The sequence below is a fragment of the Ambystoma mexicanum genome, chromosome 1p (genome assembly GCF_040938575.1).
Source record: "Ambystoma mexicanum isolate Mex_15411 chromosome 1p, UKY_AmexF1_1, whole genome shotgun sequence".
NCBI classification, from domain to species: Eukaryota; Metazoa; Chordata; class Amphibia; order Caudata; family Ambystomatidae; genus Ambystoma; species Ambystoma mexicanum.
This window is the reverse complement of record NC_090921.1, coordinates 60,725,717-60,732,540: the sequence shown is the minus strand read 5'-3', so window position 1 is coordinate 60,732,540 and position 6,824 is coordinate 60,725,717. Positions and strand designations below refer to the sequence as shown.

Here is a 6,824-nt window from a genome sequence, read left to right as displayed (position 1 = left end):
AGTGCTCCTATTCACTGTCAAATCCGATGATTAGGAGGCACTTCGCAGGCTTGACGCGTCTTTAACCCCCTGTTCGTAAACCGCATCCGACGTGAGATCTGATTGTGGTGCTTAACGCATTGTGCCATAAACCGTTCGAACTTATGGCTACGGTGGACCTTAAGCACCTTTCATGGAAGGTGTCTTTTTTGGTTGCTGTTACCTCAACAAGGCGTGTGAGTGAGCTCCAGGCTCTGTCGGTGGAGCATCCCTTCTTGGTTTTCCACAAGGATAAGGTGGTCCTACAGACAAATCCCTCTTTCCTGCCAAAGGTGGTCTCTTATTTCCATCTAAATCAGTCAATCTCCCTACCAGTCTTCTTTCCAAACCCTGCTTCAGAAGCGGAAAGGGTTCTACATTGCTTGGATGTTAGAAGGGCTCTTAAGTTCTATCTGGACAGATCATCTGAATTTAGGAGCTCTTCTCAACTTTTGGTGACCTTTGGTAACCCACAAGGTAGGCAGGCCTCTAAGGCAACTATCTCAAGATGGATCACGGCTTGTATTACGTAGGCTTAAACTGTTCAGGGTCTGCAGCCTCCTAAAGGTATCCATGCGCACCTGGTGCAGGGCAAGGCAGCTGCTGTTGCCTTTCATATGTCCACTGAGAGACCATCGCAAAGGCAGCTACATGGGCCTCCCCATCGGCTTTTTGTAAACATTATTGTCTAGACCTGTGCTCCAGATCTGATGCTTAGTTTGGCCAGGCTGTGCTGAAGAACCTTTTTCAATTCGTTTTTTTTCCATCCACCCGTAGTTCCCGTGAGGAGTGCTTGGGAATCTCCCATAAGTATGGAGGAAAGGGGACAGGACGTAGGAGTGTAACCAGGTTACTCACCGTAGTGACCACCTTACTCCTAGTCCATAGTCCCCTTTCCTCCATATGCCTGCCCACCGTCCCCTCTAATAAGGTTCCTCTATTATTGCTTAAAGGCTCTGACCTGGCGATAGAAAAGGACTGATGGGTGAAGCACGGGGCAGAGCTGAGATGGCAGGGTTACGGCTGCGTGCAGTACCCTGCTTAAAAGAGAGGAAGGACTAAAATTTTTGCAAAATGTTGATGCTTTTACAAAGTGCTCTGGTCCCATCCCACAGGACGGAGGAATGTCCATAAGTATGGAGGAAAGGGGACTATGGACTAGGAGTAAGGTGGTCACTACGGTGAGTAACCTGGTTATTTTGAACCATTGGTAATTCTCACAAAATGCCTGGTCTCCTGCCAGCCATACGACCATAATTTAGTTTAGGCACGGGTTGGATTATCAATCATTATTTGATTCGTTATATCAGCAGCCTCCATACATTGGAGTGGGACAGTCATCCCCGGTTTTAATAAATTATCCATTATAGGTGTAACCAGCGTTGTCAAAATCAATAGGGCACTCCTAGATAAAGGCGTTATCAGAGATTTCCTGTATAATGCTATCATTTTGCAAACCACTATGATGTGCAGTGATAATAAACCTAACGCATTCCTTATAATTCCCATTGGTTGACTTAGGGGCAGGGATAGTACCTTCTTCCAAAATTGCATGCGTAGGGCCATCTGGCCAAGGGGCTCTCAAAATACTTAGTTTTCGTATCAGCTGTAGAATTTCCTCACTATTGAATATCATAGTGGTTTTAGTATTCTATGTTTTAGGAACTAATTGATTAGGATGTTCACATACACCATACAGTTGTTCATAATAGGTTGCCGAGCTTGAACAGGATTCACTTGAAGGAGGAGCTGGTTTGTTTGATATGTGCTATTCAAAGTTACCCAAATTGTGCTGCTATATTTTCACGCAATGATGTCTAGCATATGCTCGCCATCTTGCTGGTAGAGTTTAGCTTGCCGTGCTTTGCACCAATTTTGACATGTCATTTTAAGATGACTTAACTTATTAGTTTTTAGAATCAAACCATGATCTACAGCAGCTCTTATCTCTGCTCTAAATCTTCTTTTTTTTACTGGCAAGATCAGGGACAAACACATGTTTATGCATAGAGTATGGTTTTAACGGGTTTGATGGTTGTAATTTGAATAAGTTCAATGCAGCTACATATCGCCCCTTGGGGTTATCTATTTTAGAGTCGAGCTTAACATTTTGGGAGGACATATAGTTATTACATGTTTTCTCGGTCCATCTAAATCAGTTCCTACCTACTGATATGGTTAGCGTGGGTCTATAATTGTGTCTGTTATTTTTAGTTATCTGCCATTTCCAGTTGCACTGCAGTAGATCATGGTCACTTTTGTGTTGTTCGCTATTTTCAAAATGTACAATGTCAATTAACATGTTTCTCTGGATGAAAGATGTAATTTATTATTGATTTTGACTTGTCGCATTTCCACGTGGCTTTCCATTCAACATTAGGAATTGCCACTCATCCATCAGAGCAATCAATTTCCTTGCAGAGTAAGTTAGTTAAATGTCCTTATCAGGTATACACTGTATATAGTGATATGTCTGAATGGTTCAAATACAGGTTAAGTATTGCTAGGATACCTCGAGACATCTTTAATTTAACCAGCTGGATGTATATGTTTGGAAAGGCCCAACGCTCGATGATGAGTATTAAAGATATTCGAGTCGCTACTAAGAATCCTGACTTCGGGCGAACAATCTCATCTTTTTTTAGCTGGGCAAAGAACCATAGCATATCCATCCCACCCAGGTGGTTTGACGTACCATGTCTCATATAGGATAATCATATCGTAACTTTTGAGGGTGTCAGTTTTATTAAATAACAAGTGTTTAAATCCTCTCGTATTCCAACTGGCCAATTTAAGATGTAGTGAAGTTTTCCCAGTTTTTAGAATGATTAAAGGTGACCTGCTGTTTTTCTCTGATCCTTGTGTGGACTCCTCGTTTATCCTGGAGCTAATACCTTGCTCAAGTGATGAGTAAGAGTGATGCTCATACATAGTCAGGTTGCACAGGAGGGAATCTTTTTTATTAGGTTTGGTGTTGTATCAATCTGTACATAATCTTGACAAAACGCCCAATTGGTGCAGCTGAGGTCTAGCTTGTCACATAGAGTTGCAGATTATTCCTGATTGGATCCACAGTCTGACTAAGCTGGAGTTGTTTTCTTGAATTCTACTTGCGTCATGTTGCAACATTGAATGTCCTCTAACACATCCACATCATTGAGAAGATTTAGGATGCTGGTTCGATTTAGTGCATATTGTGGAGCTGGTAGAGGATTGCATTGCAATAGCAGGCAATGACAATTTATTTTTGGTAAGAGCGGAAGCTCCGATTTTGTCGATCAAAATTGTTTAAAATGTGATATTGCTTTTGTTGTTGGGCCCAACCAATTCTTATCCACACCAATGTGTTTTAAAGTGGGTACTGATATATCATTATATAAAGGAGAAGGAACATTTTGCTAATTTATTTGAGGATTTTTAGAATGTACTGTTCATTCTAAGGCATTTCCTCTTTGTTCCAATGTAATGGGTGTTTTTTCTAGGCACCAGGTGTTAAGAGATTTCATATCGCTAGGAGTAATATGTGGTTGCTTTGGAGATATTTCTTGTTTAATGTTTTGTGGATGGCTATCATTTCGTTCTATATTAGCTGATGGATTCCCCGATAGCATTTCAGCTGCCTCTATTAAATCATCGACCGGTTTGTGATTTACTATAATTTGCTCTGCCCCATCATGTTTTTATATTTTATGGTTGAAATCTACAACCAAATCAATACAATTTTGTAAAAAAAGACAGGTGTCCTTTGTGAAAGAGGAGACCTTTTCCTTTTGGAAATTTTCGTGTGTGGTGAGAGGTAAATGCATGCTTCTCAGAAACATGTAAAATGTGGTGTTAGAGTTAGCAGAATTTTAGAAAATTATTGAGAGGGATCTCAATAGTTTGTCATTGCGGAATACAACCAAGAGATAAAATACTAAAGACTTAATCTCTAATACAGTCATATCAAAAGGACAGTAAAAACAAAGTGCAGACCGCAGGTGGTCCTGGAATTTCTATGTTTAATGTGTCAATCATCATCTTACATCTTTCAGCATGCGTCATTGATGTGCATGTCCCCAACAATGCAGTTTTACAACAATACCACAAGGGCATCACGTGGGGTAACTAAACGGTGAAACCCGCCATTCTTAGTCTTCTCATTAAGTTCAATGGCTAATGGCTCAAAAGCGCTTTCATTCATTAAAGAAAATAAATGTAAGCAATCTCAACATGGCAAAGTCAGAGATAAAACATTGCATCATTGCTGCACACCAGTACATCATAGAGGTTTGAAAGGCAATATGGCAATCACATGGAGTAGAAATGTCTTAAAGAACAGCTTTCATGCATTATTGCTGACCAGAAAGGCAAGCAACCCATTATCTAAATTAAGGTGTAAAGGAGCAGGCAAGCAGCTCATTATCTAAATTACGGTGTAAAGGAGCAGGCAAGCAGCTCATTATCTAAATTAAGGGGTAAAGGAGCAGGTACGCAGCTCATTATCTAAATTAAGATATAAAGGGCAGCTCATTATCTAAATGAAGGCGTAAAGTAGCAGGCAAGCAGCTCATTATCTAAATTAAGGGGTAAAGGAGCAGGCAAGCAATCTAGGTGCACGTCTCCATCTTAATCCGTCTCATCAGTTCACGAAACCTGGATATCTGAGAGGAGATAGAAATGAGAAAGGTGTCAATCATAGGATTCATCAAAATGTTCAGCTGTTGCAAATTGATTTTCCATTCGCACAACTCTTGTGCAGTGCCCTTCAACATGTATGGGTGACCCATGACCTTTCATTTGCCAAATACTTCTAAATCATTCTGTGTTTGTCATGATAGTAACAGCTATAAATAGGTTCCACATGCACAAGCATAGGCCACGTGTCGTCAATATATGCAGCATAGCCGGGCTTCTTGTATTATCGTAGATAGTGCCATCGCGTACAGTGTGGCACCCCATGTGCTTAGTGGGTAAGAGCTGTGCTTGCACTATCCATTTTCTAAGCTCATCAGGCAATGGAAGTGCTAGCGATGTGCCTGGAGTGTCCAGCATAGCAAATAGACTATAGCTGCTTGGCTCAGCATGAAGGCCCCTTTAATGTACAGGTGCTATGACTCTGCACATCCAAGTGATAGGTCATTTATTTGGTTGACTAATAGCAATAACAATGGGTGGTGCTAAATAATGGCATTACTTAGACCTTCAGGGACAGGCACCAGGGAGTTTCTCATACTTTTAATGATGTCCAGTATTGCCACAAATGTTAGCGTAATCTCACTGTGCTTCCAATAGTCTGCTTTACACAGCCTAATTAACAATACATGTACTTCTGTCAATATGTAGCTGCAATACATTTTCCATGGCATGAATGGACCTTTAACTCCACCATTTACCAGAATCACCTCTCAGACATTTTTTATTTTTTTTATTTACTTGGTTTAATTGTTCTAAGACAATTTTTACAAGATTCCTAGATTAAGGACAAGCGGGACGAAAGGAGAAAGAAAAAAGGAATAGGAAAAAGAAGAGAGGGAGGTCAAAGATGGAAGATTAACAAAGGCTGAAAGAGACTGTTTCCAAGTCTGTTATCTTTGTTAATGGACTGATCAAGTCCGCCTCCCCAGGTAATCTAAGATTGTTTTTCCTTTCCCTTTTTCAACGTCAAGGGGTCACAGTGGTTTAAAATGTCACGTCCTTGGAAGAAGCCCACTACGGCGATAATCCATCTGGGTTTTTCACCGTCATCAAGTTGGTCCAACATTCCTCCTCATCAAAGCAGTGTGAGTTGTTGAAGAGACGACCCCAGTGAGGAGCATGCTGGTTGCCCACTCCTTGGCATCTTAATAGGAGATGTTTTAGTGTTTCGACTGTGTCATTACACATTTTTAATAGATTAAATTCCTATTTGCCCATGGCGTTTACTTCTTCGACTATATGTCTTCGGTAGCAGTTTAGCAGTTCCCTAATATTGTATGCCTTTACTAAGGCATGCCATAATGTTGATTGAAGTCTAGTTCTTCCATTGGCTGCATAATTGCAATACAGATGCCTGTGCTTATCTCCGGTAGTAATACATCTGCTATGGCAATGGATGCAACCCATGCCTCGTACTCATATACTCACCACTTTCAGAGGTAGTTTCTATTGTTAACAACTGGTCATTAAATCAGCCTTTCACATTTTCAATTGCTTAGAATATATTGGTGTCCGTCCATGGGTTTATATTCGTGGCTACATTTAACTTACTGTTAATATCTCTATCCACATCATAGATTTCTAAAGTCCAATTAATGCGCAATGGAAAGTGATCACTTTTAAAATGTGGCATAACTACAACGTTAAAGTGATAAACTGGCCAATTATATCCCAGGACAATGATCATTCATTGTACGTAGTCCATTGGACTCTAGGGAAGTTATCCACATGCGTGTCTTATTGTCAACTAGAAATATCTGACCGTACTTCACATGGGTTCTGTACATAGACATGATATCACTCGCATCAATTGTTAAGAATCACAGAGCAGATGTGGAGGGGAGGTTTGAGTTGGTGTGCTGCAGTATTATGGGACCTTCTGTGCGCTCTCCCCACCTGTCGCCTCACCCTGGCGTGGTGCAGTATGTTGCGGTGCAGATATCTTGGAAACGGTGCGTCCTAGGGCCTTGAAACATGGGTTTTAAAGATTTGTTCCTGGTGTCCAGACGGTTAAAATTAACTTTGTCCGGTCCTTAGGGCATTGAAACGCTGTCCCACAGGGACCTTGAAATTCAGTTCATCGCGTCCAGACACTTAAAATGAACTCTGTACGGTCATTCTACGACCCA

At 41.0% G+C, this 6,824-nt stretch overlaps 1 long non-coding RNA gene across 1 annotated transcript in view; it reads right to left on the bottom strand.

The window, feature by feature from the left end:
* Positions 1-4,002: 4,002 nt before the first annotated feature.
* The window catches only part of LOC138566097 (uncharacterized), a 63,393-nt gene continuing 60,571 nt past the window's right edge, over positions 4,003-6,824 (bottom strand). Inside the window, exon 2 of the long non-coding RNA XR_011301842.1 lies at positions 4,003-4,661. This is a non-coding gene — a long non-coding RNA (uncharacterized lncRNA). The remainder of the gene's footprint in view (positions 4,662-6,824) is intronic.